Here is a 16131-nt window from a genome sequence, read left to right on the forward strand (position 1 = left end):
AAATATGAGAGTGACACGAACTAGGAGAGTCATGCCGGCTCGGACGTCGCCCGGATTAACAAGGTCCGCGCCAGATGTTGAGGAACCAGGACAATCTGACGATAAGTGGGCTACTGGAACAAACCATTCATGGACGAGACATATATATATATATAATGGAAATGTAACATAGACCTTCTCACTGGTAAAGAGATTTCACATATGTAACACTACCTTCTGCAAGGGGTAAATGGTCATTCATAAAAAGTCATTTTGTAAATGTCTTGTATTAGTTCTTTTTGGGACTCAGAGATTAGTCCAATAGCAGAAATGACAGGTTCTGCCTGTGCAGACAGGAGAGTAAGTGTGATGGGGAAAAAATGAAGGACATACAGTCAAACACACACAATAGCCTGAAATGAAACACTTCCCTTGGGGAGGTATGCTCTCTGTGGCCATGAAAAGTGTTTTATACCCTTTCAGTGCAGTATGTTGTTAGAAAAATAGACCACTTTGTAATGTGTATTCTTTCAAATACTTTATGAAGAAACTTGGCTGGCTCACATTCTTGCACCTTGAGTGGCTTCTGTCTGCTATTCCTGAAACAACCGATTGTTGTGACTGAAGCTGTGACCAAAAAATCTCAATGTGGATGTCTCCAATTTTTGAAGTGTCCATAGAAAATGCCACAAAATAGTGCAAGCTGAAATCACTTCCCTGGAGAAGTGTCCTCACAATCAAAATGCTCTTCTTACTGCTGGCATCACCTATATTTAGTCACAGTTTCAGAGTCTTGGTGATTGGAAAAACTGTTTTTCCTCATGCCCCTTGGACTCTCAGATAGTCAGGCTCATCTGTTTTTCTTTTAAACCTTATTAATGGAGGATGCTGCCAATGTGAGTAATAAGCTGGGACTTCTTGACATGCTGTGTATAACACTGGAAACAGAAAATATCCCCCAGGAATGTTCCAAAGACACTCTTGGCTATTCATTCAGCTACACTGAATCACATCACTTGAGTTGAACATTTGCTGTCAGAAAGAGCTTAATTAAATAAACAAAACAAGAGACCAACCCCCAACATTTTTTTCAAAGCCATCTGCTTCGCTGACCTATTTCAAAGCATGCAAATTTACAAGTGAAATGCAATTTTCAGTCAGTTAGTGGCCTGTGAAATATAATTATTATGCTAATTTCAAATTCCAAATCATCAGCCCAGGTTATAGGTGCTCACTCAGCAAATAAGATGGTATAATTATAATGAAAATTAAAATGTCAATCCTAGGATTTGACTAAAGCGTTGAAAATGTCGTCTTTTTTTTTTTTATGGTGTGAGCAAAAAAAAGTTCAAAAGAACTCAACATGGGTGAATTTTTCCAGTAGAAATTGTTGTTTCCTGGCTGTCTGAAGGCAATCCTGAATGAGGGAGCTGTGCCTCAACAGATGTATACAAGATTGAGTGAAGAGGCATGTGATCTCTATTGACTTGTGCGACCTTAGTCAAGTCACTTAACCATTCTGCTGTGCAATTTCCCATCTGTAAAATAGGGCTATTGATACTGACTCTGTTCTGTAAAGTACTGTGTGATCTACAATTGAGTAACGCTAAACATTTATTAGATGTACAATATTTTGTTTTGTCAGCTTGTTAGTGGCACAGGGATGTCTTGGAGATGGGGAGCTGTTTAGAAAACATGGAAATATCCTCTTAGATATATTTTCCTTTCTTTGCAATAGAATTCTTACTGTAAAATTTCAAGCTATATTTAGACTGTAGTGGATTCTTTTCTCTCAGCAAGATAGCACATCTATCATCTAACACCAGACAGTTATTTTTCTTCAGTAGCACCTTTGGGATTCAACTAACCTTAGAAAATGTGTTCTGATGGTGATAGCAGGTGACATACAGAGTCACATTTTCACTAAATTATACTGGTGCAACCTCATTGAAGTAACCGAGAATAGGATTTTGTCCATTAGGGTCTCTAACGCTGAGAGATGAATCAATAACATGGACACTGTGATGTATCACAGGTGGGATTCTAGTGAACAAAATAAAGGCACGGCTCTCTTGGCCATTTATCTGAAGGAACTCTGTTACTGACCTTCAACTTGTCATGCCACTTGTTAGGAAAGAGCTGTTGCTGCTGCCAGGGTTGTTGTGGCAGGATCTAACGTAATCAAATTAACAGTGATTTTGTACAGTGCCTCCAGCTCTTGTGAGGGCATGCACACAATGGGTGTCACCATGCCTCTCAGCACAATTTCAATGTATGAGTACGCAATGCTCTATAGACCCAATGAACCAGACAATATGTACAGTAGAAATTTCTAGTGCAAAGCACAAGAAGGAGTTTGGAAAGGAAAAGAACTGGGGAGCGAAAAAGAGTAAATTTTACTTCTTGGAAGAAATTAGGCCTGCTCCAGCTCCATTGGATTTTGCTCTTCTCAGGACCATTGGAATGAATGGGAAGGGGATAACAGCATAATGAGGAAACATCTGATTGAGAATGATTCTGTTGCCCAGGCCTGAGAATCTCTAACCTTGCTTCAGAGCTTTGGTAGCTTGTGGTTCTGTGGCAAGGCAAAGAGATCCATTTTGGGTCTCCTCCAGTTTGGGGGGGAGAGAGGGGACAGAGAAAGAGAGAGAGAGAGACCGACCACAAGGGCTGATGGCTTGATAACTCAGCCAGTCTGACTGCAAGCTGAGGCTCCTGCCAAATGTGATACTTCTAAGACTCTGAAATTCTTCTCCATCCATTCTGACAGCATTTGTCCCACTGACTATAAAGTTCTTTGCCTAGTGCCCTGCTGGTGATTGATCTGAGACCACCATGGCATTGTCAGATAGCCACATGGTCTCCTCATCCTGGGAGACCATGTCCTTGAACTGCTGTAAAGGTAGTCCCCCAACTGCTCTGAGCTTGAGGAGGTTGATATGCAGTCTCCTGTCCTGGCTGGAACACATCCCTGAGGCACAGTGGGTAGAAGAACATCTGTTAAGGAAGTGAGAAAGTTGAATGGTTCCTGTATGAGTGATCTGAGGAAGGGTAACAATAATACATAGCACTTATCTAGTGCTTTTCATCAGGAGATCTGAGTGCTTTACAAAGGAGGCCAGTATCATGGGGAAAACGTCTTTCTGTGACTGGGAGGAAGGAGTCTTTTCCATCATAGAGGTCTTGCAGTGTTTGGTCTGGTGAAACTCCAAAAAGACATTTCCATTTAAAGGGATTGGCAGTGAGACCATTTGCATCATAAAATGCTACTCAGCTTCAGGGTGGCAGAATCAAGCCCTTTACAATCGCGTCCTGTTTAAAAATTAAAAAATCGGCAGGGAGGCTTGGTGACAAGTGTAGCACCTGGAACTACTTTAAACTTTAAAAAAAAATACTGATTAGGTTTCAAGTTGTCACTTTAAGAAATGTCTCAAAGATTTGTAACTAGGCTTGGCACAAAATTTGTACACTGGATTACAAAACTGAGGCCTCCCACCGCAAAGGGAGGCTATGAGGTTAGGAGTGTCTTGAGGGTAGGGTAGTGGGGATATTTAGACTCAGTGCATTCTGCCATAGTGTTGCAACTCCTGTCTAAGGAGGAAACTTTAATAGTAGCCTTTGGAATGCTGTAGCATTCTAGACAAAGTAAATACTGTAGGAAGCATTGAACTAGGAAAAACACAAACAGCAAAAACTAGCTGTAGCCAGTCTCAAAAGTCTGCCTCCACATGGAAGAGAAGCTGAGTGAGAGCTGCTGGCCTCTCAATCACATGCATTTGAGCTTATTTGTGTAACTACTCAAGGGGTTTAATTCTCTGTTACACTAAGGTCCCCTTAGCCCACTCTGGCAGCATAACAGGGCCTTAGAAACATGGAGATACCACCCCCTCCCCCAATATCATTCCATCCACAAGGGGCTTCCCAGGCCAGCATAGAGCTGGTGTATCTATTTAGAACTCATAACTGAGTGTAAGGGCTCCAGGCTGATGGCTAACTCTAAACTAGCCCTGTTCCCAACCCTCAGCACAGGGGGCAGGCAAGATACAGCTATTCTCTGCTCCCTAGGCAGAGGGAAAGTAAGCTGGCCCAGTCCAGTCCGGCATACTGGCAAGAGCCAGTACGCCGTGCTGGACTTGACCGGCTTCTCCGGCGGCACTTTAAAAGGCCTGGTGCTGTGTCCCCTGCAGGGAGCTCCAGACCCTTTAAAGCACCGCCTGAGCTCTGCCGCCTCGGGGTAGTGGCAGCAGGGCTCCCATGGTGATTTAAAGGGCCTGGATCTTCATGGCGGTCAGAGTCCCAGGCCCTTTAATTCACCCCTGAGCCCCAGGGCTCCCAGCCGCCTCTGCAGCCGGAGCCCCAGGGCATTTAAATCTTGAAAGGCCTCACCTCTTCTGGTTGAGGCCACGCCCCTGCTCAGGACTCTGGCATACCAGTAAGTCCTTTAAGTTACTTTCACTCCTGTTCCTAGGACTCCTCAAAGGTGCCCAACCTCCGGGCCATAAACGGCCCACTAGAGCATTTCATAAGGCCACAGCCTGCTTCAACACAACATACTAACGGACGATTCATTAGTATTGTGTCATCATGTTTACATCATTTTAGTTTACACAAGTGTGTAAATAGACAACACTGTACATAGGTTGTTTCTGTCTAAATACATACAAAACAACCTGAACTTAAAAATACAAGTGACTTTAAATTTATTAAAATGTGTAGAATCTGTTTGGCCCACACAAGGGTGTGCTTAGGTTTATGTGGCCCTCTTGTGTAATGAGGTTGGGCACTACAGAGGATCATGGAAAGCAGAGCATAATCAGGAAACAGCCCTGGGGTTGCTGTAGCTTACTCTGGTGACTAGGCAGGCTGTTGCATCACCCCAAAATACAGGGAGTGAAAAGGTGACTTAAAAGCACTTTAAACACTCTCTCTATCTCTTAGTCCATCCTTGCACTTGGAGAAATGGTAATCAGCCCATGCAAGGTAAGGATGGAAGAAACCAGATCCTAAATGTCTGTCTTTCTGCCTGTCACCGTGTGTAAAACCCACATAAACAGAAGGGAATGACTCACTAACAGTTGATTGTTCAGGGGAAACCATGACATTGACTATCCACCAAGTGCTGTCATGTGCAAAAAAAAAAGTAAACAAAAAAGTAGTTAAAATATTAGTTTCCATAATCTCTCAATGATAGTGGGTATTACAAAGTGACAAAAATGTTCAGGCAGAAGTGACCATTTTTGTGTTCTGGTTGTACAGCACCTAGCACAGTGGGGTTCTGGGCCATGAGTATGGCTTCTAGGCATTATGCTACTGTTACTTCTAGGCATTATGTTACTGCTACTGTTATCTAAATTAAAGGTGTTCCCTTAAATCTTGCGTACTTTGTAGCTGTCATATATAGCATCAGTCATCTGAGTATCTTCAGAATAATTAATTATGCTTCACAACACTTCTGTGAGGCAGGAAAGTATTGTTCTCATTTTACAGATGGGTAAACTGAGGCACAGAGAGGTCGCCCAGAGTCACAGAGCAAAATTAGTAATGGAGTCAGGAATAGAATTGAGGACTTCAAAGAGTGCCAGTGCCCTGCTCAAACTACTAGAAATCACTGCCTCCTCTTGTCATCCCCCAAAGTATTTATTCCTTCCCCCCCAAAGATATTTACATTTGACTTATATGTCGAACATTGGTTAATATTTCTCTTCTACAACAACTATTCCCGTTTTCTTTTTTTCACCCTGCCTTTCCCGCCTCAAAAAATTTATTTCAATTTTCCCCAAATAATGCTAAGTAAAGACTTACACATTAGTCTTTAATCCCTACCTCACCACCTTAGTACCTGGAAAGGTTCCCAGCCCTTCCATGGACACTTAATCAATCTGAGTCACCAGTGAAGTGACCAGTAGCTAGTCAGGGGCGGCAGCTTATATAGTGCTCGAGGTGCTCAAGACCAGGAATATTCAAGACTGGGGGTGCTGCTCCACCAATATTTGGAGCTGGGTTCTCCCCCTGCCCCCGCTTCGAGCTTCCCTGCCTGAAAGAAAACAGCCAGTGTCTCTCTCTTTGTTTTGCTGCTTTGCCTAAGGCTATAGAAATCAGTGGCACGGCAGCCTCTTGGAGCACCGGGGAGGGGAAGAGGAGAGGAGGGGAAAGAGGGCAAACATGCTTGGGACTTCCCCCCCGCTCCCCCTCCCAGCACCAGAGGCAGCAGCAAGGGGCAGGACACATGATGGGCAGCCCTGCCCTGGTACCCATCATAAGGGAGGCGAATGACCTTCTGACCTGAGAGAGTCCCTAGGAGCAGTGCAGTGACTGTGGTGCACAGGGTGTCTGCGGGGGGGTGTGGTAAGCGTCGTCTCAAATCTGGACCTTAAGCGTCCAAAATCGGGTGCTTACTATGAACTCCCCAAGCTAACCAGCTTGGACTTATCTCGCTCCCACCATCCAAAGTTTTTCCAGGTTCGCCCTCTCGTTCCCCAAACTTCCTTGGGGAACCCCCTCTCGGTCTCCCAACTTCCCCTGGAGAGACCCCCAAGACCAGAGTCTGGTTTCCCAAGGGAAATACCTTCTCCCCTTCCCCCTCCCTCTCAGCCATTCCTCTCCTGAGCAACCTAGGGATTGATGTAATCTCTTTACATACAATACCAGAAAACCTGTCTCCTTCTTCCTCAAAGAGAGCGAAACTCAAGCACAGGAAACAGAGCTAACCTACCTCTTCCCCTATAGCTTTTCCACCTGGGACAATAGGAGAGTAAAACACAGGCATGGGCTTCCCCTCCCCCTACCCTGCACAGAGATAGACAGGCTCTGGGCACAGAGATTTCTATCCCCTTGCCTAACTGGAAAAGAAACTCCACAAGTTTAAAGAAAACTTTATATAAAAAGAAAGAACTTACATATAACTAAAAACACTGGCATTAACAGATCATAACAGGGATATGCTATAAGAAAATAGGAATAAACAGTCTGATTTAAAAGAGACCAATTTAAACCAGTCCAGCAAAACAACACACATGTAAATACAAAACAAAGCATATAACAGCCTATTGCCTTGCTACCTTTGTACTCACTCTTTGGTAGACGAAAGTTAGAAAGAAGACTGGAGTTAGAAGAAAAGCTGTTTCACTCCATAGCCGGGAGAAATAAAAGACTCAGAGTCCCCAATTCCCGCCCCTGACTTTTAAAAAATCCAGTTTTCTGATTGGTCCTCTGGTCAGGTGTTTGGTTCCCTTTGTTCACCCTTTACAGGTAAAAGAAAATTAACCCTCACCTATCTACTTATGACAGGGGGTCCCTCCGCTGGAGCTTGCTTCTGCCAGTAAGGAGGTGGGAGAGTCCTCTCTGGCCCTAGCCCTAGCCCTGGGACAGCCTGTCTGCATCCCAAGTTCCTTATCCTCAGCCCTGCCGCACTCGGAGCCTGTGCCCCATGCACCCCAACCCTGAGCACCCTGCTGCACTGTGAACCCCTGATCCCCTGCCCCATCCTAGAGCCCTCACTTGAGGGGAAAAAAGTGCAACTTAAATTTGGTGGTCAGTTTGGAGTATCATTGTGTTTAGCACAATACTTGATTATTTTACACCCTTTAAAGTATACAGGTGTTACAAAGTGGGAATGTTTTTAATGTTTTCTCTGACTACTGTGCGGGTGCCTCAGTTTCCCCTATGCATTTCTCAAGGATCTAGATGGTGGGATAAGGGTGTGTGATTGTTGTAGAGCCCTAGAGTGCTAGTGTGATGCCGTCTGCACGGAGAATGGCTGAAACCCTGTCTCCGGGGAACTGATGGCCTGGGCCGCTCTCCTGCAAGGTGCCAACTGAAGGTGTTGGAGAACAAAGAGATCAGGTGGCCTCCTTGTCAATTTATGACACTCCTAATGCCTAGAAAAGAGACAAAGGTCAGAGGAGAGAGTGTCAGTGCCTCTGTGGACTTCCGGGAAGCGCATGGTGTGGAATGGGTTGCTGGGATGCTTTGGAACTACTCCATACAAAGTCAGTCAGGACTCTGGCGGAGCCTTCTCTCTCTGAGCATACTGTCTCCAGGGCAAGAAGCTTACACCTTCCTGGATCTGATCTCAGAACATTCAACATGCCCTTCCACATTGTGTGCTTTCTGCAGTGAGTGTGCCCAGGCAGGTCCTGGGGCAACCAGAGGTCCCTGCACCCCAACTCTGCAGTCAGACATGATTCTCAGCCAGCCCGTAAAACAGAAGGTTTATTAGACGACAGGATCACAGTCTAAAACAAAGCTTGTAGGTACGGTAAACAGGACCCCTCAGTCAGGTCCATCGTGGAGGGTGGGGAGCCTAGACTCAAGTTCTGGGCCTCTCCCCATTTCCCCAGCCAGCTGCAAACTGACACTCCCTCCTCTAGCCTTTGTGTCTTTTCTGGATCTCTTCTGATCTCTTTGTCCCCAGCACCTTCAGTTGGTTTCACTTGCAGGGGAAACTGAGGCACGCAGGCAGTATTCAGAGAAAACATTAAGAACATTCTCACTTTGTCACAACGAGTATAACAAAATATAATACCGTATATTGAAGCAGGCAAGTGCTGCTTCTGACTTTCCACTTTTAATTGACCATTGTAATCTTGTGGTGCCGACACATTGTAGCTTCATTTTATATCGACTTTCAGGGTGAGAGCGGGGGTGGGGGTGGGGGCGGGCACCATCATTTTGGGCACCACCAAAAATTATACAAACCTACCGCCTATGTAGCTACTGCAGTTTCAGACTGTCAGTAGGGAAGATTACTTTGTTTCTCTCCAGACAGAGCAAATTCTAGTGTATTCCAAATGCAGGAGCTGGCTCCTTTATAAATTGCTTGGGAGGAGAGGAGAGAGATCTTGGTAGCTCCAGGTGCAATGGAAGGAGCCAACTTCATTGTTCCCCCCCCACACACTTATTGGTATTTGTGATTCTCCCTTTTTAAAAACTTGCTTTCTTCAAAGGCGGGTTAGAGGCCAGTGTGATCTACTAGTTAAAGGAACTCAGTGCTTCTGTATTCTGGACCTGGTTCAGCAATGTACTTGAGCATGTGTCTTACATTAAGCACATGAGTGGGTCCATTGACTTCAATAGAACTAGTGTCACACTTAAAGTTAAGCATGTGTCTAGGTACTGTTATAGGTTAAACCTTGTTGAAACTGGAGGGTATAACAGCTGCCCTTCATTTGGGATACATATAAGAAACAATTAAGCTCCTTTATGGAACCAGTAGCTGAAACAATAGCAGCTTCCATCAAAAACACAGGCACATGTCGCTGTTCAATACACAGACACGTGAGCAGAGGGGTTTCTCTGGCTATTTTGTGAAAGTTTGCTTCTGTGAAAGAGAGGCAGAGACACCAGAAAAGCTGAGAGAAAAAGCAGCACCAGATACAGCCCGAACAAATACTGTGAGTGTGGCCCTGTGAAAAGGCTAGAAAGGGAATTTTTTAGGCCAAGTGGTGAGCTGTGAGCAAAGACACTGTCTACTGCTGTTTGATTCCTGCTGCGTCTAAGGAAACAGGACTTTGATGCCATCCAAATTTTTTATAAAGAATGTACAAAGATGCCTGACTCCATCAGTTTCACCTTCCTAACCAAAACAACCTTCAGGGCCCTGAATTTGGATAACCACTCTGGTCAAAAGGGGTAACAGTGCCTGGATGAATTGAGGCCTCTGCTTCAGCTCTTCCTCTAATATACCGGGTGTCCTCAGTCAAGTTGTTTAACCTTTCTGTGCAATAATTCTAACCTACCCCTGAGGCTTGTTGTGAACTTTTATTAACCACTGTTTATAGAGCTTTTTACAGTCCTCAGATGAAAAGTGATCTATAGTACACACACAAATGACTTTAAATGAACATTATTAAGGTTGCAAAGGTAAGCACTCAAAAGTTGGGAAATGCAACTCGCTTGTGCATATGCATTATGACATTGTAACTATTACAGAGTGAGCTGAACTTAAACCCTTTGGCAGTCTGCTCTCAAGTGCCAGGCTTTGCTTCCTTCAACTCTCTCATGGTAGAACTCTGTAATTCAGACGCTATTAGACTGACTCTCTGGGCTACAGCCCCCTTGTTTCCCAACTATGTTAACTCAACAGGCCCAACTTATTTGCAACCTGTAAGAAACTTCCTTCCAAGAGCCTGTGACCATCTGCTGATTGAAGTGACTCAAAACAGCTTCTTTGGAATAAATTTGTCTATTCACCCAAAGGTAAATAGCAATCAGAGAAAAGGGTTAAAACAACAAAAGGCCTGCAAGCCTGGGCCTTACCTAAAGCTTATCATTTCCCCTCAACTCTTGTGCAAGCCTAGCTACCTCATACCCATCCAACAGACCTGTATCAAAGGCTCTGTACTCTTTGCAAACATCTCCAGATAACTGAACTGCCCTCCCCCCAAAAGTGAGAGTTTTTAAACTATTTAGTGTCCATTTGACCTCAGGCCCTCAGCTTTGTCAAACCAGCAATGTATGTTTGGCTAGTGCCTGGCAATTAATGGCCCAGCTATGGGTCTCTGACCAACCTTGAAGTTGTTTAGCCAGAAGTATCTTATCTGTGGTGATTTTCATTTCCTGCTTGCTCTTCCTAACAGCCCCTTTTGATTCAATTCCAGGTGGTTAGACAGACTAATATCAAACAAGTAAACTGGGGTACACACAATATGAACAAAAAATAATACAGGTATCTCCCACATTCGCCACAGATACTCTTTTTAATGACGTGATTACATACTTTATATTCCATAGGACCCCTGGCTCACTCAGTGCACAAGGTGGATGGTACTTAATTAGTGAGCACCTGTTCATTATTTTATTTTATCCTCATTGTTCAGTGTGTACCCCCAGGCCTTATTTTCTGCACACTATTCAAAACCTGCTAGGGAGAGAATTATTAATTTCCTCCTGGGTTTTACTATAACTATAGTACCTGAGTGCTTCCCAAACTTTAATTTATCTTCACAAAACTTCTGAGGTGAGGGGGTGATTTATTCCTGTTTTACAGTTGGGGAGCTGAGGCACAGAAAAATTAAGGTCAAAAGTATTCACTAATTTTGGATGCCCAGTCTGGGACACACATTGTTTAAAGAGTACTGCACATTATTTGTTCAAAGCAGAGCTCCCATTGACTGCTGTTGCAGCTGCGAATGCTCAGCACTTCTGCAAAACAGGCTCAGCCTAGAGTCCAAGTTGGGCACATAGAAAATGAGGACAGCACAGCTAGTGACCACCTGTGAAAAGGCTGGTGTATGTGATTTGACTAGCATCACAGAGGATATCTATGGCAGAGTCAGGGATAGCAACCAATTCTGCAAGGCAGCATTAAAGTGCCTTAACCATGAGAGCATCCTTTCTCTTCTTACAATCCCCTGCACTTTCCAACTTCTGCAACAAATAAAGCAGGGATTTACAGACAACAGCCTCCATTCTGCATTAATCTGATTAATCCCCAGAGCAGGTCCATCCTGTGCATTGAACGAGATGGGGTCCTGTGGGAAAAATTCGATGTAACTATGTAATTAAAAGCTATCATAATGCATTTGCACAAGGGTGCTGAATTAGGGTTGCTGAGGCAAACTTGCTTCTGGTATTTCCTAATTTTTGAGTGCTTAATTTTGCAACCTTAATAACGTGTGTGTGAGTTCACAGAGCTTTAAAAAAAGCAATCTGAAAAAAATGAATTCCATCACGTGACATCACATTGAAAGCCACATGGAACCTTTAGAGCCACCATCTGGACCTCCACCACTTGCGCTGACAGAGTAATTGATAGCAACAACAGGTAGTCATGTCTCTGTGGACCAGCATTAGGGAGAGATGGATCACTTTGCCAGTGGGTTTCAACAGCAGAGAAATGGGGAGTGTCAGGAGTCTTGGGTTCCATTCCAGGCTCTGTATGGGAGTGTGATCTAGTGGGAAGATACTCCTCTGCGGGTTTCCTCCTAGCCTGACACCTACTCTCCCTATTCCCTCTAATGTGTCCTTGCCCTACTACTGTCTCCTCCCGTCTCTGCTCCATCTGTCTCTTTCTCCTTGCCTACTCAATCACAGTCTCTGTTCCTTGGGCTTCTTATCCCAGTCCCATTTTCCTTGCCCAGCCAGTGCTACTCTTCTTCCTCCAGGTGTGCTGTACAAGTCCTAGTCTCCCCCGTGATTTCCAGTTTCTCCTCCCCACACCTAATCTCAGTGTTCTTGCACACCCAGAGTTTCCTCCCTCCTGACTCCTTGTCTGATTTGCCTCTGTCCCACGCCACTGGCTCCCAGTCCCAATTTCCCTCCCTGGGCTCCTCATCCACTTTCAGTCTTCTCTTCTCTTGCTGCTCCTTGTGCCAGGCTCTCTTCCCAGTCTGTCACTCTGTGGGGATGGTGCATGCACAATGCAGTCATACATAGGATCCATGAGGAGCTGGAGCATGCTCAGTGAGGATGGACTCATCAGAGATTTTAGCTGAGAAGCTCTAGCAAGTCTCTACCGAGCATACATGATCTTCAGTTTTTCAGCGGCTTATAACTTGGCCCCATCTGGACATATTTTCACAGGGATGGCAAAAGGCCCATCCCTGATACGAAAACCAACTCCTTGCTAAATTTCAAGTCCCTGCTCCAAGGCATATGGGCACTAGAACATCTCAAAGAAAAGATCTCAAGTATTTTTTTAACATGGGTAAAACAATGTTTTTGTCCCTAGCCTTGTTCTCAGAAATGGCTGAACCATTTTGGCTGAAATTTCCCAGAAAACCCAGCATGGTATATTTCAACCCAAACGGTTAAAGTTGGCAAAGACATAATCAACTGAAAACATGGTCTTATAACGGGAAGTGTCAGGCAACTTTAATAGGCAGTGGTCCCAGCTCTGCCTATAAGTGAAAAACTACATTCCTTTCACAGCAGTTCTCAGACTGTGGGTTGGGACCCCAAAGTGGGTTGTTATCTCATTTTAATGGGGTTATCAGGCCTGGCTTAGATGTGCTTGGGTCCAGGGCTGACGTTACAGGCTGCCTGCTTGGGACTGAAGCCCTTGGTCTTTGGCTTTGGCCCCTCCACTCATGGCGGCGGGGCCAGGCAGACTCAGGCTTCAGGTCCCTCTCCTGGGGTCATGCAGTGCGATGAAGTTTCAGAATCTCTTTAATATATAAAATCTTCCATGGTCCCAAATCTTCCCTTCTGTAAGAAGTCCTTTTCTTTTATTTATTCTGTGAGTTGGTAAAGCGCTAGCATCCATTTTGCTGTCACACTGGTTCACAGGGCAAACAAAAAACATGTGCAAACAAAAATGAGGGGGTCACTACGTAACGTTCCACAGTATATCTGACTGGAAACTATGCCAAAAGCCAGACATGCAAGTAGTTAAATTGTAGTTTGCATTTCCGCTTAGTCCAGGGCTCCAATTTTCTCAAAGACAAACATTCCCAAACAGACCATCTGTTGTTGAAGAGAGCACTTTGAGGAGGAGCAGATTCTTTCCATCGCTCTTATTTCTTGGTACCCATTCCATTTTCTATGTAGGCCTCTTCTGTAAGTAATGAACGGCTTTGCATTTATTTGGTGCAGTTGCTAAAATGCTTTATATATAATATAAACTTCTTATATGTGGAATGTGACTTGGGATGGAAACCAGCATAAGTTAAAAATTGAAAAGCTCTTAAATTGACTATATGAAATGTCTATTTACTGATTGTGAGCAGTTTGCTTTTAAAAGGAAAGAGACATACGAATAATCACTAAAATGCTAACGTCAGAACAAATGTACATATTAGAAAAGTGAGGCCAAATATTAATGATGATATAGTCAATATTCATACAGGGCTAAACCTGGTGGCTTTAAACCACTGCCCCATTGCTCTGGGAGGCATTGTGCTTGAGGCAGGTACAATGCCTCTGCGGACACAAGAGTGCCACTGCTGCTACACCTTTGGAAAGGAAACAGCATGTACTTGTCTCGGCATGGAGTCTGTTCCATGGGCTGGTATGGAAGGATGGGCCCTCTCCTAGTTTGCAAAACTAGTGTTACTGTGGCTGCTAGTGGCAGCACTCTCTGTGGTGCTGATTTTCAAAGGAGCTAAGCACTCCCAGCCCCCAAAGTGACTTTACATGGGGCTGCAGGGGCCCAGCACTTCTGAAAACCAGGGTCTATAGGCAGGAACTTGAACAAGGGCTGCATTGACTTCTATCAGGATGTCAAGCAAATTCAAAGTGTGGGACAATGCTGCAAAAAGCTTCTGTCTCCATGTCCTCTACTCTTTCCCAGCTTTAGAGCCAGGCCATCTGCTATGCCTGCAAAGCTGCTTCCATGGGGTCAGAGGGGAGTATGCCATGGAGGCAGTGTTCCCGGCTGCATGCCCCACATTTGCTGCTTTGTACTCCCCTCCACTCAGGTGAGGAGCATGTGGTGCTGTGGTTGCAGCTCATTCCATACTCCCAATTCTAACAAAAATGTGCCTAAAGGAAAAGAGCTCGAGTGCTATGAATTCCAGTAGGCCAGGATCACTCAAGCTTTGCCTAGCTGAGGGCCACATTAGCAACTGGCTCAGAGCTCAAGGGCTACAGCGCCTCATTTTCATAAAATGGAGCATTTTACCTCTGTACTCAATTTGAATATTGATGTGCTGCCTGTGGAGCCTCGCTGCTCAGATCAAGATGGAAGCATTGCATGCTGGGACTCTATAACAATGCAGCCCACAGAGACTTAATCGTATTGTTATTTGGCTACTGTTGTTGGTTGTTACATACTTACACTGGAATTGTGCCATTGGGGCCTATTGTACTAGGTCTATACCAACATATACAAAGATGTGTCTGGGCCTGATCCCTATATATTCACACAAAGGCCTCTTTACACCACTCTGAGTATAACAGGGCCTCAAAATGGACATTAATATAACAGCCACTTTAAAGCCCTTTTCCATGGCTGCTCCAGGGTTTTGGCCGCCTCAAGCAGCGCAAAAAAAGTGGGGGTGGGGGGCTGCGATCGCAATCTGTGCCACTACTGCTGCCGCTTCAGTCTTTGGCGGCAATTCGGTGGCTGGTCCTTCGCTCCAAGAGGGACTGAGGGACCCGCCGCCGAATTGCTGCCAAAGAACCAGAGATGCCACCCCTCTCCATTGGTCAACCCAAGCACCTGCTTGCTTGGCTGGTGCCTGGAGCCGGCCCTGGCTGGAGCAGTGTAAAGGAACTTCAGTGTAAATAAGAATCAAGGCTTGTTTGTATAAAATAGCAGAACCCCTGTGGGCCACATTTTTCTCTACTTCTACAGTAAAACATAGAGCTCAAAAGCAGCTGAACTTATTGTCTCTTCTCTAACTAATATCCATGTCAAGGTTTAAGAATCCTGTGTTCTAGCCCCAAGCAAGATTCTTGAAGGAAATGCTTTCATTTCAAAGAAAAAAGTAAATGCAAGCAAATAAACAAAGCCAGTTCACCCATTCTGAGCACTCTTTTCAAACTTGAAAGAGTAGATTCTCTTGGGAGACCACAACCTTTTTCAGGGGATACAGAAGGAAGCCCTGGGGAAATGAAAAAAAAAACACATTACCTCATTCTTCTTCAGTGCACACACAGCATGAGCAGAGTTAGGGTTGCCAGGGATCCGGTTTTTGACCAGAATGCCTGGTCGAAAAGGGACCCTGGTGACTCCGGTCCACACCGTCGACTGGGCCATTACAAGTCCAGTCGGCAGTGCATCAGGAGCCCAGAGCTGGTGCAGGCTAAGGAAGCTGCCACAAGATCCTTGCAGCCTCCAGGCGCATGGGTGGCCAGGGAGGCTCCACATGCTGCCTCCGCACAACTACTGGCTCCACAGCTCCTATTGGCCAGGAACTGTAACCAATTAGAGCTGCAGGGGTGGCACCTGCGGACACGAGGGCAGCGCGCGGAGTCTCCCTGTTTGCCCATGTGTCTAGGGGCTGTAGGGACCTGACTGCTGCTTCCTGGGAGCCGTGGTAAGCTCTGCTGGGACCCCACACCCCAAAAACCCTCCCACATCCCAACCTCCTGTCCGGAGTCCTCTCCCACACCCAAATTCCCTCTCAGAGCCCGCACCCCATCACCACTCCTGCCCCAGTCCTGAGCCCCCTCCAGCACCCCAAACCCCTCAGCCCTGGCCCCACCCAGAGCTCACATCCCCAATGGAGCCTGCACCCCCTACCACACTCCAAACCCCTTGACCCCAGC

General features: G+C 45.4%; 1 long non-coding RNA gene across 1 annotated transcript; it reads right to left on the reverse strand.

The window, feature by feature from the left end:
• Positions 1–13118: 13118 nt before the first annotated feature.
• On the reverse strand, positions 13119–15898 carry LOC142046224 (uncharacterized). The gene is made up of 2 exons (XR_012655118.1): positions 13850–15898; positions 13119–13818 (listed from the first exon to the last, which is right to left on the reverse strand). It is a non-coding gene; the product is annotated as an uncharacterized LOC142046224 (long non-coding RNA).
• Positions 15899–16131: the final 233 nt, after the last annotated feature.

Source organism: Chelonoidis abingdonii, chromosome 2, assembly GCF_003597395.2.
Source record: "Chelonoidis abingdonii isolate Lonesome George chromosome 2, CheloAbing_2.0, whole genome shotgun sequence".
Classification (NCBI taxonomy): domain Eukaryota; kingdom Metazoa; phylum Chordata; order Testudines; family Testudinidae; genus Chelonoidis; species Chelonoidis abingdonii.